The sequence below is a fragment of the Drosophila takahashii genome, chromosome X (genome assembly GCF_030179915.1).
Source record: "Drosophila takahashii strain IR98-3 E-12201 chromosome X, DtakHiC1v2, whole genome shotgun sequence".
NCBI lineage: Eukaryota > Metazoa > Arthropoda > Insecta > Diptera > Drosophilidae > Drosophila > Drosophila takahashii.
Genome location: NC_091683.1, coordinates 10,776,696 through 10,803,444, shown reverse-complemented (window position 1 = coordinate 10,803,444; position 26,749 = coordinate 10,776,696). Strand labels below are relative to the sequence as shown.

Sequence of the window (26,749 nt, the reverse complement as noted above, 5' to 3'; positions counted from 1 at the left end):
GTCCCACGACTTAGGAGCTGACTTGTTGCTCTCCTCACTCCCATTGGGGATACCCAGCACCCAGGCCCCCAGCCACGCCCCCAACGCCCCTTTTTGGGTGTCACATTGTTGTCGTTTCAATTAGTGTTTCAGTTTCAGTGCGACTTTATCAGACTCGAAGGGGAATTGGATTCGGAATTGGAATATCTCAATGAATAACTTGATTCGCGATAAACGAGATAGGGGAATTGCAATCGTATCAATCACTTACAGTGCGTTTCATAAGTGTATGGTGAATTTGTTGTAAGCCGAATATTGCATAGAACTTTTCAGTCTAAATATTATTTCTTAACAATCGTTAGCCCTTGTGGTTAAATTAAATTAAAATAAAAAATTCTTAAAAAATATATATTTAGATATTTTAATTATAAAATAAGTTTTTCAAACAATATATTGTATTTTAAAGATTTAATTTGACTTCAATGTTTTTGTAATCAAAAATGCATGTTTTGTCTACGAGAACAGGCAAAGCATGTTGGATATTTTCTATTTACATTGGTGAAACGCGCGGTTTTGCCGCAAATCCCGGAAAATCGTTCGGTGAATTCGCTCTGAGCTTCATTAATCCCACCATTCCCGATTCCCGAATCCCCAATACGCAGGGATATCCGTGAAGTGGAATATGAAGTGGAGTGTGGAGTGGAGTTACCAATCCAGCGGGGAGTTAATCTGCATGGCAGTCATAACAATGAGTGAGCGATTACACACGAGACAGATAAGAGAGCCCCTATATCTCTTTCTGCTGATTGAGCTTGTTTAATGGTCCCCGTGCCCCCCGGAAAGGAATTTCTATATGTATTATATGTGTGATGCCTAAGACAAAAGACCATTAAAATGCAGGGCAACAGAGGTCGTAAAGTTGGCCATTAACCAATCCCAAAATTTGCACTTTCGGTCCGACAGGGGATTCCCGAGCAAACGAACGAAAATGCCACGATTGGGAACAAAAAATTAGATGAAACCCTGACATTGATGAGTAATAAGTGCAATAATCGGCAGTTGGCCATGACAATGGTTACATTCGCTGCCAATAGAGCGGTTTATCTGTGCGTAGAATAAACATTTTATCGCATTATCGATTGCGATTACTCAGTTAATGAATTAAACATACACACACATATGCACATGGGTGAGATACATATATATGGGTAGCTCCTTTGGCCAAAAAAGAATCCCATTCAAGCAAAAAGCTGCGACAAGTGCGATAAGAAGTCAGCCAATAATGGCATAATAATAAATCATCACTGGGGCACAAAAAACGAAGCAGAAAACCAAAAATAAAATAAAACAAAGCTAAAAGTTTGCACATAAAATGCCTCGCGTCCAACGCGTCGTATGAGCAATGTCACCCAGCTAGTATAATTTACGATATCGAAATATCAGAGCGAGGATTCATAGCACAAAAAACCAAAAAACCAAAAAAAAAGAGGAACAAAAAACTTCATTGAATTAATTATGACAAGCGATGAGTTTATTTATGATCAATGTAGATTACAAATGAATTATCGTTCGACGGATCGGATCGATGATGATGTTGCGGTAGCCAGCGAGTATCGGTGGAAAATATTTTGGTAATACTTGGGGATAATTGCCAATAAATTATTTTTCCAACTTAAAGTATTTTTGAAGTTTTGTTTAAAAACCATTTAATAAAAATTAAATTCGAAAGTCACACTAATAAAATAATTTAATTGGATATAATTAAATTAAATGTTTTTCACCATGAAAATTCAGAATTTATTTAACAATCCAAGCTTCAAGATTAACTTAATATTAAATATTTTCCCAACGTTCACATTAACTATTTAAATAAATTAATAGAACACAAACAAAGCAAGTTTTTTGTTTAACTCGAGACGTTTTTGTTGGTACCTGTTCTTAGGAGTTATCTTTCCGAAACAATTTAGGGCTTTTTAATTATATTTTTGGTAAATTAAGTTTTTCCAATTTGCACTCAAGAGACACAGAAGAAGCACAAGTTTTTTAAAAAAAAAGAAGAATATTGTTCACTCTAAGCGAGAAGAATTCGAACTTGAATTTGAATTCTGCGCTCGTGTTTTTGCGGCCAGGATGATGCTCTTTTGTTTCTGGCCAAAATTGGACTGTTTAGTTGGCTGTTGGCTGGATGTTGGCCACTGTTGAGATGGAAATGGTTTTGGTATTGGCTTTAGGCAGCAGCGATGGAACAACACGCTGCGTCGAGTTCCCGGGAAAAACTGGCAGCAAACGCTCGCGTTACACTTGATGCATGCCCGAAATCGAAATCGCACAGCCGAGGGACCATAACGAACCACGATCCGAACCTGAATCCGGCCAGCCGAAGTGTGCCAAGGTGAGAGAGGTTGCCTTCTGCTTCAGCTTCTGTTGGGGGGTGTGGTGGAAAATGGCAAGGAGGTTTTTGGGTGGTTTGAAAGCGCCACAAGTGCATGCCGAAAAACGACGAAACGAAGGAGCACAGCCGCCTCCTTTGAAGCGCGGGAAAATCGGAAAATCGGGTGGTAGGTGGTGGGTGGTGGGTAGTATAGCGGGCGCAAAAGCGGGGAGAAGCTTTAGCTGAATGCGAAGCTTTTCCCTCTGGAGCTTTCCAGCTGAGCAGATGCAACAGCTACGGGATACAGATGGCAAAGGCATTAAGATACATTCAAATGCTGCGGAAAGGTTAACTGCAAACGGTATGATGAATGCCCACGATGGAGCCAAATAAATGGCACAGATTATTCAAGACAAAAGATGAATTTTGCGGAATTGATTGCCACAAATGTGATGGATAGAAAAACAGAAGAGCTGATATCAATAATAGAAACGGTATTAACAATATCTAACAAAAAAGAATAGAACTTTTTAAGCATGGCACAATTACACAAAAATAATTTTAAAGAGTTTTTATTCGAAAAATTTAATATTTTTATACATAATAATAAATAAATATAAAAGTTTTTTTTCTGAGAGTCCTTTCTCGGGTCTGGTTTTTAAGATCAGTTTCAATTCAAGCCAAAATTTGATGATCAAACAATTCTTTCCAAAAATCTAAATCCTAATTTTCCACTAAAACAAATCAGTATTTTGGCCGAAACAAAGAAAATAATGGTCCAAGTATGGAGTGTCATACACCGATGAACTCGTAATAAAATTTGCAATCGATTGACATTCAAACCTGCATTTTAGATTTTTGGCCCTTTTTTGCAAAAAATTGTGATGTAAATTTCTGAGAAATGAAAAATTTGGTCGACAAATTTGCTTTTCTAAATCAGTCAAAAAGTAACAGAGATTTATTTATTGAGTCGTCAGTTGTTCAAAACGTCTGTTCAAGTAGGTCTCATAGATTTCCGACAATTTTTGGTAAAATTACAGCGAAAAAACACAAAAAGTAATTCAAAACAGTACATCTTATCCAACAAAAAATACCCAAAACCCAAAACCTGATTTTCCAGTAAAACAAATCAGTATTTGGGCTGAAACAAAAAAATAACATCGATGTAAATATAATAATAAAAATGTTTTGCCGACACAGCCTCATGTTCGCGGCATATTAATACCCCATCTGTGGCATTGACATTGCCATAAGAGGCTTATTCCGATATCGGCCCTCAAGTTCTCCGATTCCCCGGGATTCCCATTACCATCCCCGTTCCGAACAATCGGCAATAACCGGCGAGATAATTGCCACCTACCAAGGACACACGGCATCTCGGGCAATAATCAAGCAGATATAAATCCCATGAAAGCCGTTCGATGGCAAGTGTTTCAGGAAAACATTCAAATTGAGACCGAAACAAAAACGTTCAGCCCACAAAGTTGCTGCTGTGGCGAAAGTTTCCCATTTCCCACATCATCTTACGACTGTTTTCCGTACCCCACCACCCTCTTACACACGGAAAACTTTTTAATTTTCATTCGTAATTGTGAGACAGACCATGAAAACGACAATTGAATGTAGCCGCAGCAGAGAGATCGGCAAAAGTTCCTCGTCGGCCACTACAAAGTTGCCACTGCAGTGGGAAATTGGGTGGGAAAATGGTGTGAAAATGCATCATGCACCTTTAGTCACCGAAATACACAATCATTTAGGGGTAGCCAACCATGATCTTAAGCGGGGACTTTTGTTTTATAAATCCGAATTTAATTATTTTGAATATTATTATATTTTATAGGAAGGTGAGCGTTAACAAGTCGGCTCTTGATAAGATGGGAATCATAAAAATTTTAAAAAAGACCCTGAAGCCCCGTTCTGAAGTTAACGTGATGAAGGAAAAACCTGTTAAAGTCAAGAATAGAACATTCAAGAAACCCAGGATGACCGCAGCTTTAGCTCAGAAGAAAAGATTGGATAAGAAGATTTCCGAAGTTAAGGCTAAGAACGAATTAGATGAAAAGAAAAGGAGGGCCCAAGCTAAAAGAAATGCTGGTATGACCTTTAAGGACAATAATTATTCGGAGTTCTTGGAATCCAAAAACAATACTGGAAAAAATACCAAAAAACGTACGAAGAGCAACAAACACCAAAAAGGCGGAGAGTATTGTTAGTTAATATCACTATATTTATAGTGATTACCAGATGAATAATTTTGCAGAATATATGTTATTAAAGACCATCTGAATACCTGGTAAAAGCAATGTAGTTGCTCCTTTCTCCGCTTTTTTTTTTCTATACCTCACCAATCACATCTGTTAACATGTAAATCAATGTTGGCTGCAACATCTGTCGATGTGTCTGTTACCCGTACTTTGGAATACTTGGGGCTCAGTTGGTAAGCGGCTTGTATGTGCATGGCATGCAACATTTCCGCTTCGCCGCTTCGTCGAGTAAAGCAATCCAGCCACCCACTAACACCCAAATGGGTGGTAACCAATCCCCCCCAATCCACTGTTTTTTGTTTTTTTTTTTTTGGATAGAACACATTTGCTTTAATCTACCCCCGCATCCCGAACATCTGACGGCGTTTAAGCACTTGGCAAGGACTTGCGAAAATGTCAATAGTTATTTGATTTGGTTAGATTCAATATATGAAATATCAAGAATTTTTAAATAGGTATAATAAAATATAATTATACTATTCAAGTGCATACTTAAAAAATTTATAAGAATTCAAAAAAATGATATAAGTTCGAACTGATATCTCTATTCCCCTAATAAATTGTTAGTTTTCATATTACATTTTTTTTTAATTTTTTGCCGGTATTAATAGTTCTAAATCACGAAAACATTATTTGTTTCTGTCGCCTGGGCGATTTTCCGTCTGCGACTGGCAAAAGTGTGCTCGCTCCTACCACCTGCCGACAATCCGCATTTTCTGTCTTTTTCTCGCCTTTTCCCGCATTTTCCCCGCTTTTTCCTGTACGTGTGTGTGTGTGTGTGTGCAGCATGTAAATGAAGTCTCGGCCTGTCTATCTGTCTATACTCACACATTTACACAGAAAAACAACATAGAATTCTTTATTTATGACCTAAGAATTCAACTTAAAGATTCGAAAATATTGTTGCCTACTTTTAGACACCTTTTACAAGTGATTTTAAAACGCTTTAGATTTCTTTGGTGTAGTGCACACATTTTTTGACAGGTCAAAAAGAAATCATCTAAATCAAGATGGTTTTTCTCTCTGTGTACACGTACAGTTTGAGCCGGGAGTCGTTCGCTGCCTGATGTGTATTAATGCCGTGCGGGTGCCACATGCCAGATGGAAACAGTTCAATCATAATAAACTCCCAGTCAATTTTTAATGATACAAAAAGACAAATGTGCGCCCCCCTTTCGCCACCCATGTCACGCTCTGTGGGTCAAAGGCCGCGTAAAGCGATATAAATTGTTGCATATGTTTGGGCGCTGACTTAGACGCCTCGTTTATTTACATTTTTTGGTTTTTCCAGCAAGTGTGAAATCGTTTTTTGTCGGCTTGTCATAATGTTCTTTGTTCGGGCTGCCTTTATTTTTTGTCAATTGAAATGGTTTGCAGGTCATTTTAATTATATTAAATGATTTTCATTATCTTAGTTTATTGCAACTGGCATTATTAAATATTTGTATGACACCGAAACGATTCAATTAATTACGGCCCGCTGCTTATTTCAATTGGATCAATTTAATGTGGCCAGAAAGGACTGGTTGTGATTTAAATGGGCTTCGACTGAGCGCTGAATTATTAATGACGTTGTCGGATTACGTCGGTACACCCATCTACCCATATCCCGACTTTTCCGGCTTTTGAGGCCTCAACTCTCGGCTGTATTTTGTTTGCGTTACAATAATTTTATGTGGCGCACATAAAAATTTGTATTTCAGCTCGTTAGCCATGGCGTATACGCAACGCGAGGTGAGCCGAATGAAAAAAAAGTATATTCGTATGTATATAAATAAAAGCCTACATAAAACTTTACGCCCAATTGATTTCGATTTCGTTTTAATGAATTTTGCGGGCTCAGCGGAATTTTGGGGCCAAGCCAGGTGCATGTGCCCCCCTTTTCACACACCCCAGCAAAAAAAGAAACTGTATCTTCCCTTTTTTTCTCCATTTCCCTCGGAGTAACTTCCGATGGTTTTTTTTACCTGGCGGTATGCAGTGCGTATAGTTTGCTTTCAGGTGTTTATTTATGCCACTGCCTTGGCAAAAATGTTCAATTAAAATTTCAATTATTACCTGGCAAACAGAAAGGTAAAAGGGAGAGCAGCAGATGCTGAAAAATACCCTAACAATAAGCAAAATATGTCCAAGTAAATTAAATTTAAGTTTTTAATAATAAAAAGGATAATAAAAAGGATAATATGTTTGGTCCTTCGAGCCGGATATTTAAAAAGGTTTAGCCATAATTCTACCATTGTAATATCATCATCAAACACATACAACTACTATTGAGAACCGAATTTTAGCTTGGAAATAAATTTATATCAATGGCTTTACAGAAAGGGCATTTAATTCACGATTTAAACAACGGTTTGTACTTTGGTTCGATTACAAATTGGATTCGGTGGGTGGTCCATAAACGATGCCATCAATGCCGCAGAATTGCGGTTGTGAAAATGCGAGTAAAACTCTGGCACTCTGGGTAAACAATAAAATTAGACAAGCACCGAAAGAGGGGAGGGCGGAAAGAGGAAAGTCGGCTGAGTTGGCTAAATAATAAGTTGAAATTTCAGACCAATAATTAAAAAGCTTAAAGTTTTCCATTTTTCAAGTGCCTCGTGCCTGTAATAAGGATCAAGTGGGTTGATGGAATGGAAAGTTGGCGGGAAATCACCCACAAATTTTAGCTTGGAGTCGAGTTCTCTCTCGTGTTCGTTTTCATTTTCGTTTTTATCTAAACACTGTACTTCTCGGACCAACTTATTTAGTTACTGTTAACCGCATTTCATGTTAAAACCAATCAAATAAAGAAAATACAGCAAGCGAGAAATATATATATACAAATATATACGTATGTATGTATTTATCTGGTATGCAGGCAGCGTGAAAATGTGGAAATGTGCCACAAGCTGTCAGCAGGGTGCCACTCCCCCTGCCGCTAGCCGCCCACTTTTGTCCGCCGGAGTTTCTCTATCGCGGTGAGCTTTACGCTGGATATGGGCCTTACAGGTGGGGCTAGAAAAATATCGGTTTAGAAAAATATATAAACAATAAGTCGTTATAAATAAATGAATAGTCTATACTATTATTGTTTATAATATACACAGTTTTTACACAGCTAATAAAAAGGATAAAATATTTGGTCCTGCAAGCCGGATATTTTTACACATTTCATACAAATTAGCTTTGATTTTTTTCCTTGAATGATGGTCAGAATTTGAAATGCAAATGGAATTTTTGATGTGCAAGTTCCCTTTGAAGCAAATATGTCAAACAAATATTTGACACAAACATAAGAGTATTTCATGTACAGAACAGGTTAAAGGGGTAAAAAAAATAAAATGATTTCCTTTGAATCGCTTCATGTATAAATTAAATTTGGTTAAACTGCATATTTGATTTTGTTGTATATGTACATTTCTTATTGTTTTTCTTTTTTTTAATCTTTTCCTGCTGGCCGCAAGTGTGGATGCGTTTGACAAAAGCTGTTGGCCAAATGGCAAAACAAAAACCTTCGGCAAAAACCCGCATCTGTTTGCGGTTTGCCAGTCCGTCCAACCATCCATCCATCCGTTTGTCCATTTGTGTCGCCATCGCCTCCGTCGCCGCCCCTTCCTCCCGCAGAGTGGGGGCGTGGCAAGTTGAAGGTGTATATAGGAGCCATATAGACCGATAAGCACTGGGGCCTTGGAGTAACTCACTCTTTGAAAAGGAAAGCAAAAGCAAGAGCAGCAGCAGCGGCAGCAACTGTGGATTTGCAACATCCAACTCTTGTAATTGCATTTTAATTTGCAACAAATTCAATTTCAGTTGCAAGCATTTAATGTAGTTGATGCAATTGCTCTACATTCGTGTAACTGTGCGTTTGCATTCGGCAAATACGTTTGCACACAGCGAAATGGGATTTAAAAGTCATAGAATCCATATCCAGATTTTAATTAATGTTGTGTTAATTTTGTGTACTTTTATATTTATTGAAATATTTTTCCAACTAGTTGAAAGTATTATTTTCTGGGTTAGGTGGTAAGTGCTCCTCCAATCTCCCTGTGACATATGGAGATTTTCCGAATCTGATTGGCCTGCTTGGCTTTCCATTTCTTTGGAAATATGCTGCCGAGTTGATTTATGATTTTATGATTTATGAGGCCGACATGCAAAGGAGTTGGCCAAATTGCACTGATTGGTTGGGGGTTCAGAGGTCAAGGGGTGATGGTGCAACTACCGACTAGTCACAACATTGAGCACATCAATAACAATAAGGCCAAAGCCATAGCGAAAGCCTACTACGTGCATGGAGCACAACAACAGTCGGGTAAATCTAATTTGAAAGCAATTCGATTCGAGTCAACTCATCTCATCTCCTCCCATCCGCCCCATATATTCCGTACCTACTCCTACTGTCCCTATCTACAACGTGCAGCCATCCTCTTTCATCTGCTGTCTGCTCTTGGCCCTGGCTTATTATTGATGGTAATGAAAATTTGATGATGGCCAAGCAGACTTCTTCGTCTCCTTCTGCTTCTGCTTTTCTGGGCATGCTAATGATAATGACAATGACGATGATTGATTGATGTGTTCTTTTCGGTGTTTGGTGGTCTGTTTTCAGCTGTTTCTTCTGCTGTTCCCCATCGCTTTTCCACACTCTTCCCCTTGGAAGGCAGTTAATTAGTGCGAACTGACTTGGCACCGCTGAAAATTCAAATGAAGCGTCAAATGGTTTTTCCTCCATGCCAGTGGCTCCACTCTCCCTTAAGAGCTCCCTTGGGTTTTGAGTGGTTCGGGTCGCTTTGGGTTGCTTTGGGGAGGTGGTTGGTTTGCACTTCTGTCAACAGCTAACAGCCAACCAGTTTGCCCTTTCAAGGCTGTCCCTCTCCTGTTGAAGGCAACTCCCTTCATGCATGTATTTATGAGCAGATTCTTAATAACTCTTTCAACTTTTCGGGGACGCCAAGGGGTTCGCCACACGCCAACTCGCACACATTGCGTCCCAAGTTCAAGTCAGAAATGTGGCAACAGGCTTGAGCAATTTTATTTGATTGTTTCCCAAATTAAGTTTCCCAAAAAACAGGACCTTCGTTGAGTGTCTGAGTGAGTTTAAGTTGAAAGGTTGGCCAGCTTTGCTGTGTTTTTTTGTGTGTTTTGGTCTTGTTCACTTGGCCACAAGGAATCTTTTCCCAAAGAAGCAACAAGTTATGATTTTTTTCATGATTTTCTGATAACATTTTGATGGGTGCAATTACAGATTTTTATATCTTCTTCCCAATTACTGGTATTTTTTTAAAAATACTTTTGAGTACTTATGTCCTTTTAGTATTTTAAATAAATATAACAAAAATACCAATTTCGTGAAATCAAATATCATTTCGTGTCCCCTTTTTTACCTGTGTAATTTTACAAGAAACCCCTTTGCTTCTTTGTTTTGCAGGCTCCCAAAATTGCCTTGTGATGGCGGCATAGCACGCATATTAATTGAAATTTTCGTGGAGGCAAGACAAACAAAGTATCTAGTATCTTTGTCATGTTGCTATGTGTTTGTGTGTGTCTAATGGCCGCAACTTGTTGTCCTGTTTGTTTGACTAGCGGTTTTTGGCCAGCAGCAACACAGTGTCGCGAAATGTCAGCTTTTGTGGTGGCTTGTTTTTAGTGCCTGCCGCCGCCAAAATCGATAGTTGATTGAACTACACACAATGCACACCGAATAGAAAATAGTTTTCGATTTTTAAATAATATAAATTATATAATTTTAATGCAAATGCAATCTTCTGTCTAAGCCCGAACAATGTGGGCAATTAGTTTTAGCACGTGTCTATTATATCTGTACAATTTGATGGCTTTATTTAATTTCTAATAAACATATTACGTTTCTGGCTTCTGGGAAAAACTAAATTCCTACTTTGATTATGGGTATGTATATAGGAACTTTAAAGTGTATCTGCATCTGCATATCTCATTTTAATTGAGTCCACTGTCAATTGAGGTGTACCCATGCTCGATGACTTCATTGCCATTCAAAAAAGGAATTTCCCAGTCTCGAAATGCAAATGCAATTGTGGAATAATTTCATTTGTTTGCGCATTGGTCATTGTGGTCAACAATTTCCCAAGGAATTCAACAGATGGGAGGTAAGGTATGAGTAAGAAAGGTGAGGTCGCTGGTGGGTGGCTTTTCTTAAAGTGGGCCATGGTGCTGAGTGATGCCGTGATTAAATGCCAATGGCCAATCAATGCATGCCAGCAGACTTTTGCCATTTGCCATTTCCACATTCCCTTTGGCACCACGCATTCCCGTGCATTCACAGCCGCAGGATATGGCAGGATGTGCCAGGATATATGAGGAAATTAGGAAATAGGCGATTATAAGGGGGGAAAGAAAGCTTCTAAAATTCCTCGACAGCTGACTTTGGCATTTTCACACGCAAAAAGTTCCCCTTAACTTTTGATGGTTTTCATAAAAAATGTTGGGAAATAAATCAAGCTAATTTCAAAAAGGTTCCTTAATGTATTTTAATTCTTTAAAAATATCCCTTAAAAATCTCATTAAATTAATATTCTTGTCAAAAACCGACATTATTTGTAATGTGTAATTACAACATTTTCATTTCAGAAATAAGAAACCTGAAGTATTATTTTAAAATATCCCTTTCATACCCCATTTAACCATGACAGTATTTTATTTTATTTTCCGTGCACTTTTCATATATTCTTTCCTATATCATGGGTTTTCCCCAATTTAATGTGCCTCGGTTATTGTTCGGTTTTTGTGGCCACACAAACTTTGGTGAGTAAGCAAATTGTTTAAGATTGACAGGCTGCTGACCCACCCACGGCCACGCCCCCAGTTTTCCGTGCCCATTGCCATTCCAACCACCGCCCCTAAGTGATTCCGAGTGGAAAAAGCGCCAGTGAAAGTGGCAGTGAAAGTGAAGTCCGGGCTAGCTTTCGTTTGCGATGTGATTTGAATGCCAAGTTTAATGAGAGCCAATCCTCGAATGCCGAATGCCGGACATCGAGTGTCCGGAATGGTTCTGCAAAAAAAAGCAAAAAACAGGGAGGCGAGTGCTCAATAAGTTGCCATGATTCAGCTGTGGCCACAGCCTGCGAATGCTTACGAATGCCCCGGCCAAAGGCTCATCTTCTTAACGCCCCAGTCCCAGTACAAATGCCAGTCCCCCAATCCCAATTCCAAGCAGCAAACCCCAGATATACAGATATATAACCCAGAAGAAAACTCAACTCCCAACACAAACAGAACGGGAAGAATAAGTGAGAAAAACGAAGTGGGGGCCCTTTTCGGTTTATGCCGAGCGAAGAACACAAACTTGATCCGTACTCGATAAAATACTGATTTTAAAATTAAATAAAATAAAATATAAAATTATCGTTTTACATTAAATAATGATAATTAATAATTAAAATGCGTAAGAGGGTAATAAATTCCTCAACCAATGACAATGAATTTATATTTACAAAAATACTAATTTCAATTTTTAAAAAATACTGAAAATACGGGAAATTGTCGTCTTACATTAAATAAGCTCAAATAATGCACAACAGCTTTTGGAATAGAATAACAGTGACAAATTTAATCTATTTTCATGTTTTATTATTCTGCGCCCAAAAAAATTCCCTAAAAAGTAAAAATCCTGAAGAATTCGCGTTTTATATTTTAGATACCAGATTTCATTGAAAGGTGCATAATTTTGAAATAGGAGTTATCCCCTTTATCGGCCCGCATAAACGTGAGTTTATCTTTGGCTGGCGCCTGCATTTGCGCCTTGGTCTCGGGACAGGCCCAAACAATTTGTCGTTGTCCTGCGGACTTGGCAGTGGATCCTGTTGCTTTTGCTGTCCTGTCAGCTGCTTTTCCTTTCCTTTCCTTTGCCCCTCCTCCCTGGCCACCAATTGCCGTTGTTGTCCAACGGGAGCAATCGATTTTCCCGGGGCTTCAGTTGAGTAAAACTCAACCTTAAAAATGCGCTTAAGTTTTATTGTATTCCAATCTCATTAACTTCTTTTATTATTATTTGTGTTTTGCTTTCCTCTTCCTCCTTTGTTGTTTCTCTTTCGGATTTTTTTTTCTGATTTTTTTTTTTGCCCAATTTACGCGTCTTCAACTTTGTTGGCTCGCCTGCGATTGACGTATGTAAGCCATATTATATATATATAAATATATATATAGATTGGGCTATGCTGTGTGTGCGTGCAAATAAAATGGCATAAAATAAAGCAATATCCTTCACTTATTTGACATTTCGGGCCTACATTAATGAGGCCCATCCCGTGTGGCTGAGGCCAAAACTTTAGCTTTAGGTTGGGGTTTTATGTACATAAGAAGGGTTTTCTTTTTTTTCTATTTTATTACTCCTGTGTAGGATTACTACTGTATCAAGATTATTTGGATTAACAGCACTTTCTTTAAAGTACTAAATCGCCCCCCGTTTGACGTTTCAACTAAGCCTCTGGGTGTCGATTTATCGAGACTTCTTAGGTAGTGTACTATGATTAATGAGCATTTCGGCCATGACCAGCCAGAAAGGAATGGAATTTAATCAGATTGTCATGAGTTTTGATTTGAGAGATCGAAGGTCAGGAGGAGAGGCTTTTAAAGCTGCACAGTATCTGCACCGGATTATGTATGCCTTCTTCTCCATATCATTCACATTCAATATGTATATGTATATATGTGAATGCGTGCCTTCCTTTTGGTCCTTCGCTTTGGTCCTGCTCAAAGTCCCTGACATCATTAATGTCACTGCTCTTCCTGCTTTTCCCTTTCCCTTTCCCTGCCCCCCTTCGGATCGGAAAAACGAAACGGAGGTCAGGGGGCCTACATATTGTCAGTCGTGTCGTCAGCTAACTGTTGACATTCCCCACCACCACCCAAACCACCCAAAACCACCCATTCCGAGTTCTCCTGTTTGCCTTTTGTTGCATTTTGCATGTTGTACTTCGATTTGCATAATCTTAATCTTTTGCACTCGCCAGGGATTTTGCAGGAAGCTACAAGAGATGGAGAAAACCAGAAAACACAAGACAGAAAACAGAGACTCAACAAAGGGAGGCGACTGAATGCGAATATATCATCATCTACTATCTGACTAAGCTAAGTCCATTGAACAATGTCCGGGCTTCGACTTGGCCAACTTTCGTACACCTACACTACATAATATCATGTTGCAGTTCAAATGTATTTTTGACCAAACACTTGTCCCCTTAAAATGAGGCCAACAGATTTGGGGTTTGTAATGGGAAGTTATTATGATGTGTGAAAACTGCACGCAATAAATTTACCATGGAAATTTTATGAATATTTAAGGGTTACAAAGAAAAATCGACGTGTTACCAATGCTAGATAAAAAGTGCATTCAATTTGGATATGAATCGGAACGCTTTACTTTTGGAGTTCCACACCCCAAAAAAAAATCAAAAGTGTTATAATAATACAAATTCTATACTCAGTAGTTAATATTTTGTAGTCTTATTTCTATACCGAAAGTTTCAATTTAATAATTTTGAATGTATTAATTTAATACTCAATTGATTGATGCAAATTTGACACTCAATAGTGTAGAATTCATGTAACAATAGTTTCTATGACTATCTTTTTTTTGGGTGCATCTACGAATGGAGTGGCATTTAGTCGCAGGCCAAACCAAACCAAAGTGGATGGAAGGACATCAAAGGCAGAGACTCCTGATGCCTGCTCATTCCAATTGGATGATGATGATGATGAGGTTTGTGTCTGGGAATGTGGATGTGTTTGTGGGCCCTTTGGGTTCTCAGTATATCGGTTTTGTAGCCATTGGAAGAATCCCTTTAATTAATGTGGGCGGGCGGATATGAAAGAGAAACATTACAAGGAGCAAAGGAGAATTAGCTGCAATCCAGAGCAGACAAAAGCCGCCGCCCACGCTTGTTCAACATTTAGACACGGCAGCGGCGGCGGCGGCCTCATTGTTTTCCTTTTCCCCTGTCCTGTCTCCTCGATTTTCCACCTACTGCCCGCCCACCCGATTTCCACCCGCCTCAGGGCTGCGAAACGAATCCTCTTGGGTGCATTCGGAAATTTACTGAGCCATGCGCTCTTTGTTGGTTTTCAATCAAGAGTTTGTTTATCAATGTTTTGCTGGCAACAAAAGCTAATGGCTAATAACAAGCTGGCAGCAATAATCCCCGGATCCGATCCCCCTGGAAATATGCTGCAATCATCGTGCATCGCAGGCAATGAACTTCATTGGAACCTCGGGAACCCCAATGCCAAGTCGATCCGAAAGCGAGGCGCCCTCAGTGGCACTGAGAAGAATCAATGAGAAAAATCTCCATAATATATTGATACTTTTTAAGAATCGTCCGATTTTAAAAGGATCAGTAAATGAATCGATACTATCGATTAAAAATATTCTCAGCTTTATCTAAATTGTAGTACAGTTGATTCTTTCAAAAAATTCCTTTACATTTTTTATTCGTTTTTTTATATTTTTCCGATTTTTAATAGCTCTTGATAGTAGTTATCGATGACTAGTTTTTCCAACCCTATTTTTTAGAATTATTCACTCATTAAAAATATATCTGACCTACTTATAAGGGTTATTGTGGTTTCTGTTTCTTTCTGTGTCAGCCAGCAATCAATTTTCGAAATGTGTTTTCCTATTTTGTGGCACTTGGCACTGACCCAATCCCAATCCTGTGGAATCTGGAGCACAACTTTGTTGAAAGTTTTATGCAGCTCGTGGGAAAGTTGGCAGCGAATCGAGGGGCTGAACTCAACTGAAGGGAGTTTGCTTCTCCAAACTCACGCTAATTACTCAACTAAAGGGGAAACTTTGGTGATGGCATGAATAGTTGCAGTTTCAAATTGCATCTATGAGATACAAATGGTTGGTTGCATGGCAAAATTTAAAGGTCAAATGTATGTACGAATGTACAACTTTGTTGGACCATTAAAAGCAATGACTGATTATTTTAAGGGAAAGTGTGGGTAAATTGATAATTTAGGATTATTTTAAAGCACTTACCTGTTTGGAGCTTTGCTGAAATCCTTGTACATTTTAATGGGCAGTTTTAAGTAAATGAAATCATTGTAAAGTTTTACAAAACAATTGTAAACATGTCATGCTGTTTAACAATAAAAAATTGATTTCATTTTCCACATTCACATTTTCTGAAGTAAAAACAACGGAAATAAATATTATTATTCTTTAAGTATATCAGAATAAATATTTCATATTTTCAATACACTTTTATATTACTTTTTTTCAAGAGTAAAGTAATAGAAAGTTCAAGTTTTTAATGACTTTTTAAATCTCTTATTTGTTTGAAACATAAATACATAACTGATGGTAAATCGTACATTTCATATTAAAATTCGAGAAAATTGTTATGTGACTTTTTAAAAGCCACGGGAAAATCCTGATTTAATAACACCTGTGCGACAGCAAAGATTTGTTTGGTAATCATTTATCTGTATCTTAAAGAACATCTCCTATTTTTCAAGTTCAACGTGCGCTGGTCATAAAAACCTCGGCAAATTACCATAAAGAAAAGTTGGAACAAAAAAGTTGGTACAGGAATGCGGGGAATAGGCCGTCGCCTGATCTGAAGCTATGTATATACGGATATATATGTTCTATATCAAAGAGGGAGGAAAAGTAGAGAGTGTTGGCACGCAGCTTTGAAATCACAGTGGCATTTTATAGCAGCACGCAACCACGCTCAAATACACTAAGAAAAAAACCACAAAATCAAGGATTTGATTTGAGAAAATCTGATGCTTAAAGTGATACATTAAGCCATAGAAATGCAAATGTTTTTTAATTCATGTTAAATATTTAAAAATTTCCGTTAAGTAAAAAATATATATTTAAAATATACATATTTCTTGTAGTGTTTTTACTTTCACACGCACACAGACAGCAGCTGCGTTTAATGTCCTAAAATGCTTGTGTATTTGTGGGTGGGTGTTTATTTTTAGGGGACGGTGTTTCGAGAGAGGAATGGTGAAAACTTTTTCGTTCTGCCAGCGAAACAATTCAATTAATTATTGTCAAATTAAATGTAAAAAATCAAAAGTTTCCCACGATGCAGTGCAATAATTTGATTAAACGGATCGTCTACGAAAAGGGAAGGGGGGGTGAAGTGGTGAGGGGGGTAAGGGGGTGGACCTGCCCACCTGACGGAAGCGGAAGCAGCCGAGGAAGTCGTTGACATGTCGTCACTGTCACAAGTTGCCCAGGAAGCCAAGTAGACGAGAGAGCTCAGTGGCAGCGCATTCATCATCGCTTACAAGTGCCACGCCCACACAGCCGCCGCGCCCGGGGGCGTTCATCATCAGCGGCAACAACAACAACAGCAACATCCCAGCATCAACGTCAACTCTTCTGTCAACGCGACTGAGTCCTGTCAACAGTCTCAGCCAAAAGGCAACAACAGGTGCCAGTGCACAGAGAGAAAATCAGTGTAAAACTAACGCAACGATGAGGAAAATTATACTACACTAAAATGTAGAATCTCTTTGAAATGTAATTAAAATGTAGATAAAATGTAGATAACAATTACGGAAATTTCCAATATCAAATTCACATTATTAATCATATAAATATCAAACTATGTAAATACCAACTAATAGGCAGTAAATATACCTTTAATATGAAAAAATTCGATGCTTAATCTTTTTTGTTTTCTGTGTAGAATACCTGCCTTGTCAGCAACAAAATGTGGCCATGTTTTCATTTTGCCACATTGCACTTGCACTTATCGAATTTTGTGTCTGAAAGTGGAAGGAAAAATAGTTAAAAAACCTGGACAGCTATAAGGATTCTTCTAAGATATTGGATTTAAAAAATGTTTTCCTTTTCTGTTCAATATTATTAAAAATACTTAGAGAACTTTAGGAAAATACATATCCTATAGACATCCCTTAAAAATGCTCATCTGATTATTACAGCCGAGTTACCATTTAACCCCCATCCCACATTTGATTAACCCAAGGAGTAGCACCTGGAATTTCTTGAGTGTGCTTATTGGCTTGATTGCTCGGCGGTTCGGTGGATGCAGCCAGGAGTCATGGCATCGATCTAATCCCTCACTTAGGCTCTATTAGCGCTAATAACTTGATGTAGTTAGACACACGGTGGTGCAAAGTGGGTGGTTGGTGGTGCACACATGCCATTTGCATGCCAGCGAAATGGCGAGAGGGGGAAAGGGGTGCAGGCGAAAGGTGAAAGTTCAGAAAGCCATACACGCATGTCGGGGGGCTTTTGGCCCCCAGGCCTTTGTCCACTGTTATTCGAGTGAGCGAGTGTGTTGGATGACAGTTGAAAACGGCTATTTACGGGGGGTTGGATGCGGATGCGGATGTGGATGTTGCCTTAGCTTACTCGCCTTTAATTATCTGGCTAATTTGATGAAATGAGAGGCAGGCATTTCGAGCTAAACAAAAGGAAGCAGGCAGAAAGCAGAAAGCAGCTCAAATGGCATGGATTAAATTTCCATATCGATTGGAAATTGTCATCAAATGTAGCTATTTGAGTTTGGAATTTCCTCACAACTGAAGCCTAATCAATGTTGTGAATTTCCAAATAGGCTTACAAGACATTTCATTAATTAGAGTTTCCTTTTTGTGTAATCCTATAACATTTATTTTTATTTAACAAAACTACTTAATATCTAAATAAAAAAGCCTGTATCTTGACAATATCGATTTGATAATATTTATTTTTTGAAGGGAAAACACAAATTAAATAACGAGAATTAACAAGCTGTCGTTTTTCAAGCTCTAATCTTGACCAAGAATCACTCAAGTACCTAATTGATTTAAACCAAAATGTGTATTTAAGGTTTAATTAAGGTCGTCTTTGCAACCGGTTTTCCTTTGTTGAGCTAGTAGCTCTCGCCCACAATTGATTGGGGCACTTACAACATTGCCTGGTGTTCCCCGCCGGACTTTGAAGTTTATGCAAAGGGTGTGTTTTGCGCTTTTTTTTTTACTGGTTTTCCGGGAGAAATTGTTGAAGGTATATGGTATGGTATGGTGTGGTATGGCAGCGGTAGGGGACCGACTTCAAACATCCCGCCATTTGTTGGCCCCTCGAAAAAAGAAAAGTTTTGTGGCAGCGTGTTGCCTGGGGCATACTTTGCCAAATTGTTTTGGACCCAGAATGTTTGCCTTTCCCTCTCCCTTTCGCTTTTCTTGCACTATTTTCCTTGGCTCTTTGCTTTTCGGGAGCTATTCTTATCGGTGCTGCAACTACTTTTTGAGCTGCATTTGAAACTGTCTACTTGCTGCTTACTGCTTACCATTTATCAAAACACACGCGGCGTATGATTAATGCGAGCTGTGGCACAGAGAGAAACAATTCAGTGAAATAAAAATATTATTTAAGATGATATACTTTGGATGTAGGATATTTTAGGCATTCAAGAATTTCAATTTAATATTATACAATTAATATAAAATATAGTAACTCGCTTTTATCTGTAAAAATGCATATTAAAAACAAAAGAACAATTTAGAGATTAAATATTTTGTAAAAATAATAAAAATAATGTAATATTAGATGATATACTTTGGATGTGGGACATTGTAGGCATTCAATAATTTCAATTTAATATTATACAATTTATATGAAAGATAGTACCTCGCTTACCTTTTATATAAATCCATTAATTTCTTGTTTCTTTGGGTTTTTTTCTGTAAAAGTTAATATTAAAAATAAAATAACAATTTAGAGATAAAATATTTTGTAAAAATAATAAATATAATGTAATATTAGATGATATACTTTGGCTGTGGGATATTTTGGGCATTCAAGAATTTCAATTTAATAGTATACAATTTATATGAAAGATAGTACCTCGCTTACCTTTTATATAAATCCATTAATTTCATTTCTTTTTTTCTGTGCAGGGAGCGGAGTTCGTTTTGGCAATTAGATTGCATTGCGTGCCGCCGGTGGTTGGAGGGATGGAAGGAAGGATGTCCTGGCATCAATCACGGACAACGCGGCGTATGCGTGATGCTAATAACATGCAATAAATTATTTGAGGGCGTGCGATGCTGGCGACAGCGATTTGTATGCACAGGAAAATCAAATCCCTTTAGGGATTTAGCGTCACCTCCTCGTCCTCGTCGTCGTCGTCGTCGGTGTCGTCTGACCCCATTGATTCGCTATTACTCACCTGGCCAGAAGGGAAAATCAGAGGGTACAACAGGCTGCACAGGATATATAGGGGATTTATTGGATACGTAGTGCGGAGGGCTGCTGTGCAGGATATGTGCACAGGATATACGGAGGATATCATTAAGGACAGCACGAGTGGCTGCCTAATTACACATTAGCATTTAGTCCTCGGCACTTTGGTATTTGGCGATTGTCGTCAATGCCATCCACTCACAATTGATGGTCCTTACACTGTGAAAAAAAGCTATTTGTTAAAGAGAATAAATTAATTTGAATTCTAAGTTAGCTATTATATTCATTTCCTTAGTTGGATTTTCAATTATAATAATATGTAAGTAATATGTATATAATATGTATATTAATATGTCTATAATATGTATATAATATGTATATTATATGTATATAATATGTATATAATATGTATATAATATGTATATAACATGTATATGATTTAATTTTCTGGTTTAAACTTAGTTATAGTTTTTTTTAAAAGGTATTCCATTTTTCCGTGTGTAACCAAAAACTCTGCACCCAATACAGACTGCCCCTTGTTACATGTTCCCTGTTCAATGTTCGATATGTTCGATGATGGCCACCCAAGAACGTTAAGTCTACAAATGGGAAACAATTTCGCCTTTAGGGCGTACTTATGCCATGTGAAGCTGTGGATATCCCCCGCAGCTCAAGAACACACACACCCACACCGATTACATTGGGTCCAAATTAAAGTTAATAAATAATACTTGTGAAACTGATTATATAATTGAAATTGAAAATATCCCAAAGGGTGGTTTCATTTCTAATGGTCTTGTTAATTGACTCACAGTCTTAATTTATTGCCCCACGTATTAGTTTTAGCACACGGTCTCTTACCTTTTGTTTCGCAAATTTATGAGCAGCGGCTTTAGTGCCATTATCTCAATCGCCGTCGAGAGCATGTAAATTGTGCACTCAATGTTTTCCCTTTCGCTCCTTTTTGCGCCTGAGTGGCGGGTAAAATAGTGCTTTTTCGGCCCACTGTGCACAATGGGCTCCGGCTCCGGCAGACGGGACACTTTTGGGCCTTCAAGCGGTGCTTAACGTCCTTCGTCCTTCGCATTTCGCATCTTGAGTCCTGGTATTCTGCTACTTGGCTTGCAGCATGGCCAAAATAAAAGCCTCATCCTGCTACTCGAAATCATCCAAAACCCCCACCATTTGGAAACTGCCGGAAATGGCTTGTTTGTACGCACACACAGACAGATAGACACACGCAGACAGACTCACCTGGGAGGAAACACTTACACTTACGCACACATGGCTCCTCGCTCGACAACGGGGCGTGGCCAACGCCTTTTTGTTTTTTGCCTTTTTTTTTGTCTTCCAAATAGTCGGATATTTTTGCTGCCTTTTGTGTGCTGATGTACTTTTGATGCCCTGCAAAAAGGGCATAGAAATATAAGCTTTAATAGATATTGTTTAAAGAAATAATATGTATAATAATAAGTATATAATATGTAGAAACTATGTATATAATATGTACAAGAATATTGTGTATATGATTAAATTAAAAATGCATATTAAAAGCAAACGAACAATTCAGAGATAAATTATTTCTAATAATAATATCTTTTAATCGAAAAGACACAAATATTTTTTTAATATTTCCGCGAGTGTGTGGTTTTCTTCTCGCTTTTCAACAATCCAAATCCCAGAATCTACTCCTATGTCGGATTTTCCAGGACTAGAGACGACACGTGTCCAGTTTAACCGTGTTTTCTCCTTTCGCTGAGCTACGCAGTTTAGCGCCCCAACTTTTCCCCAAATCGCTTTATCATCAACACCTGTAAGAGATAGCAATAAAAAGAAGACAGAGACAACAGAGAGATGATGCTGGCCAAGTGATATGGGATTTACCTTCCTTTTTTTGGGGGGCCAATTTTGGTATTTGGCATCTCCTCTTCCCCTCGAAGATTTGCATTTGATATGTTTGCACAGTGCTTCGTGCGTTTTTTCTTGTTTTTTCGAGTGTATATCCTTTGTTTGCATATTTCTTATGCGCATTTCCACGGGCCTAAAAAACGCAAATTGCACACAGTCAAACAAACAAACAAAAAATTGGAATTTCCAATTCCGACAGAAAATGTCCCCCTCTTTAAACCGCCACCATCTTTTATCATTTACATTTCGAGGATGAAAAGGGGGCTTTTCAATTTTCGAGTGTCATATTTATTTAGCGTCTTTTGCTCGCGACAAATCCAATCCCCTGCTTTTCTATCCCCCCTCCTCCACCACGAAAAGAAAACGCGGAAAACAAATCCAAGCTGATGCCACAAACGACTTTGGAATGTAAAAACGGCAATTGAGTGAAATCTACAGGAATGGGGCGATATAAAGTAGGCAATTAACTAAAAGACAATTGAAACAATTGGCAATAATTGAAATTGGTGGGCTTGAATGCAGGGCAATTAGTAGCTTAGCCGTAGAATATCTTGGCTAAAATCCAAGTAACGAATTTTCCAACTAAAAGCACTTGAAAATTAATTAAAGTTTCTAAATCCTTACAGAAAAACGTAATATATATTTTTTTAAATTTTAAGAAATTTCTTTAATAAAAACACTTGAAATTCCCCACCATACACGCACATTCAACATAATTACAGACATAAGACAAGCCCAAAAAGGAAACTAAACCACAAACGATATATATTTACGAAAGTTACAATACCCTTGGGTGAGGGGGCTTAAGGTTTAAGTTAAATCCCCCGACTTTACCGATTGCGCTTCATTACACTGTTAATTGAGAGTAATTGTATTTCAAAGTGATTTTGTGACCCCGGCCAAGAAGTTTTCAAATCGATATAAAGATAATCACACCTGTATACACGATATGTTTTCGGGGGTTGGGGTTTTCGGCTTTGTGTTTTGGGTTGTTTGGGTCATCCAAAAGAGCAGGACAAAGGAAAAGGTCTCGGGGATTTATGGCGGTAACTTCATTGAGCAGGAAACGCAGGAAACTCGTAAAACAGGCGGCAACCCAAACTTAAAGATACAATTTGGGATTAAGCACTCAAGGGTTTCTCTTCTTCCTTTTTTATGTGGGTTAAAGGGAACTTCAACCTTTTGGCTGCCCGGGATAAAAACCAGACTCTGCTGTTTGATTTGCATTCTGTTTATTCTTGCACTGGATACACCTGCACTTGCAAAAAACCAAGAAAAAAAAACAAAAAACCACCTTCTCTGCACTCGAGAGCTGCAATAAAAATTTTGTGTTGGCGCCAGGGAGTTTTTCACCCGCTGGGTCTGGTTTTTCCTTCCCTCGGCCATTTATTTTTTTATTTGGCTTGTGACCCAATGACTTGGTCCTCGTTCTTATTTTTGGCTTGGCCCAGACTCGCTGGCGACGACATTCGGTTCGTTGCACTTTTGTGCCCCAGTAATCGTTGGTTCGATTGCTCTCCGTATTTCTGAATTTTTCGTTCGAAGGATAGGACATCTGTCGCCAGTCAAACAAACCGTTTTGTATTTGCCAGCTGCGAATTAAGATGCATTTGAGCCGGGAGAAAGGAGAATGCAGAATGGAGAAAGGAGAACGGAGAACAGAGGGGAAAGTGCATGGTAGTGGGCGGCAAAAACACCCACATATTCCCACATAAATTATGCGGCATTTCCCCTACGCAAATAAATTCAGCATAAACTTATTCAGCGCCAAGTTTATGCGGCGTCTTCAGAAAGCTTTGTTATTTGAATTTAAGCTTCAGTCTTTGGTAGTTGTCGCTGCTTAAAACGCAAGCTTTGCTAGGTGAAAGTGTTGAAAAACCTTAAACAACGATCAATGGTAGGGAAAAGCTTTTTCAAATAATAATATCAGAGAAAAAACATAAAAAATATCCTATTTTTGCCAAAAACCCAAATCCTAATTTTTCACCCAAATAAAATTAGTATTTTGGTCATAAAAATTTAAATAATGATCCAAATATGGAATGTCATGCCTTGTTAAACTCGTTATTAAATTCCAAATCGATTTGCATTTCAACCTGGAAATTTTTTATTTTTCCCATTTTTTGCAAAAAATCATGATGGTACCCCTTAAAAAAAAAGCAAAAATTGGGTCAAAAATTAATTTTCCCAAATCAGTCGCAAAGTGCACTGATGTTAATTATAAGGTTGTAAGCTGCACAAAACAGGGCGCCTTTTTGATATGGGACCATTTTTGTTCAAGTTACAGCAAAAAATGTACAATAAAAAATCAAATTTTGACCAAAAATCATGATCCTGATTTTTCACCCAAAAAAATTAGTATTTACGATTAGTATTTTGGTCATAAAAATGGAAATAATTATCCAAATATGGTGTGTCATACCTTGTTGAACTCGTTATTAAATTCCCAATCGATTTGCATTTCAACCTGGTAATTTTTAATTTTTCCCATTTTTTGCAAAAAATCATAATGCTACCCCTTAAAAAAAAAAGCGAAAATTTGGTCAAAAATTAATTTCCCCAAATCAGTCGCAAAGTGCACTGATATTATCTATAAGGTTGTGAGCTGCACATAACAGTGCGCCTTTTTGATATGGGACCATTTTTGTCCAAGTTACAGCAAAAAATGTACAATAAAAAATCAAATTTTTACCAAAAATCATAAACCAGTCAAAAAGTAATAGAGATTTATTTATTGGGTCGTTAGTTGTTCAAAACAGTACGTCTCATCGATTTGTATTTTGGCCAAAAAGTACAATCGAAAAAATACATCGTTGAACTCATATTAAAATTTCCAATCTATAGGCTCTCAAACCTGGAATTTTCTTCAATTATTATGAAAAAAAGGGGATAATTGGTCGAATAATTAGTGTGTTGTAATTAGTAAAAAAGTGACAGGGGTCAATTTAAAAGGTAGTTAGCTGTTGAAAGCAGTATGCCTTTCTGATTTACATTCTGGGGGGTTGGCCCATCCAGCGACAGCTAATCACCGGCAGTTAGCTGTTGGCTGTTTAGCTCCCACATTATGGTGGACTGGTTATATAATTCCATTCCACAGATGAGCACCCACATTTGTATATATGAACATATATATAGAGAGATAACTCCATATGGGTGTCCTAAACCTACCGACTCACGTTTGCCGGCGAGACAGGTTGAGTTGCCCCATTAGCCGAGAGTTTCTTTCGGATGAAGCAATATACTCGGTGGAAGAAGTGTGCCTGTGCCCCACTGGATTTCGGTTTTGGAACCACCGAAAGCACCAAAAGGCAACACTGAACCGACTGAACCCACTGAACCCACTGGATATGTGTGGATATGTTGCGATTGCAATGGCAATGCGGTGTCATCATCATGGTAGCTCGGCAAAAATACAAAAAAATACCAGGCATAATTCGCAGAGCATGATTTCACGTGGCTTATCTGTATATGGGCATCATTTGAGGCATAAATTTCATGGAATTATGCAAAGCATGCGACTTGTATTTCAATGGGATATCTTATCCTATTTATTTATTTAAATACATAAATAATGAAAATCTATGGAATGTTTGAATATTTATCAATTAGACATGTAATTCTACAATTTGTATTTTCTGCTTTCTAAAAAATTGAATATTTTTTTAGAAAAATTTCATAGATTTTCCCATGTAAACGCCATTTGCCGGCTTCGTTTGATTAGAGCGCCAAAACAAATTAATGACGCAAATTGGGCAAATAAAAAAGGTGGAAAAAATAGGCAGTATAATAGAAGGCAAGGAACACGAGACCAAAAAAGCCATAACCACTTGGCAAGACCGAAAAATTCAGTCTGTCGAGCGTCATTTGTGGCTTAGTCAGCGATCTCCGGGGGGAATTTGGATTCGGAACCTAATAGATTTGCATGCGATCAGGCCAATTGCACTGTGGTGTGATGTTTTTCGCAAAAAAGTACCGAAAAGCACACACAAAAAATACGGTAAAATATCGATGGCAGTCAGGCGATGGATATTTAAACTATTTCACCCACAGCCTAAAAAAAAACTTTCTCTTTTACAGCAGGATTGTAAACTATAAATATTTGCTTAATAGTTCTACTTAAAATATATATATTTTTTTTTCTTTATTTTAATAGTTATAATTTTTTAATAATAATCTAATAATCCAATGTGCAAAACCTGAGACTTTGGGTAATTGCATTTCATCCATTGTCAACAAAAAAAAAAACACATTGGAACAGGTTCTCGGTCTCGCTGACTTTTAATTATTTTTTTACATTTCCACAATTTGTATATGAGTTCTTCCCTACGAATATAAATCCTTCGTTCACTATTTTTTTCTCCACAATTTAGATTTTGTCAAGGGTCTCGCGAGTGCACAGTGGGCGCACTTTTAATTGCTTTGACAGCCATTCACTTTTCGGTGGCCGAGGATCCTTTTGCAATCGCACTTCCCACCTGATTGCCCAAGAATATGTGCCTGCATAGTATTTGTCTGGCTATATGGTTTTGTCTTACTATATCTCATATCTAGTGGTCTCTCCTTGGCAAACACAACTTAATTAAGCTGCCTTGTTGTGGCCGCTGGCAATTGCTTTATTTGCATTTGCCTTGCGCAGAATTGCGCTTCAGCAGCCAGTTTTTGGATGCCCAGACACCTAGATGGATAGATAGTCGAACAGAAAGATGGATGACCAGACTCTAGACGTTATATAACTCAACAAAAAAAATAAAAGAATTTTTCCATCGACGTTTTTAAATTATTACGTTTAAGAATAAGTCTAAGAAAAATTGTAGAAATTGTTCTAAAAATAAAAAATAAAATGCCACTTTTACAGTTATTGTTCCATTTTTATTTTTAGGATGGTGTAATTTAAATTAAATTTCTCTCAGTGTAGAAGAATGGACAGTCGGTGGTTTAGGAGACAGGCAGTGTTTGGAGCTCGTAGACTTTCTGATGGAATTCTAATTGAATTTTCAAAGCTTCAAGTGGACAACAAAATGTAATAAAAAATATAATAAACATAATTAAAATATA

The 26,749-nt window shown here is 37.9% G+C and overlaps 1 protein-coding gene and 1 long non-coding RNA gene across 3 annotated transcripts in view; one reads left to right on the top strand and one right to left on the bottom strand.

The window, feature by feature from the left end:
* LOC108056252 (ras-related protein Rap-2b) overlaps positions 1 to 19,572 on the bottom strand; it is a 46,311-nt gene extending 26,739 nt beyond the window's left edge. Inside the window, exon 1 of one of the 2 annotated variants that reach the window (XM_070218976.1) lies at positions 19,457 to 19,572. The gene's annotated coding sequence lies outside the window, so the exon portion shown is untranslated. Of the gene's footprint in view, positions 1 to 1,911; positions 2,178 to 19,456 lie in introns of those variants that run through there. The other variant, XM_017139978.3, reaches the window with a different exon arrangement.
* LOC138913863 (uncharacterized) lies at positions 3,302 to 4,649 on the top strand. Its single transcript, XR_011419732.1, has 2 exons — positions 3,302 to 3,406; positions 4,191 to 4,649. It is a non-coding gene; the product is annotated as an uncharacterized lncRNA (long non-coding RNA).
* Positions 19,573 to 26,749: the final 7,177 nt, after the last annotated feature.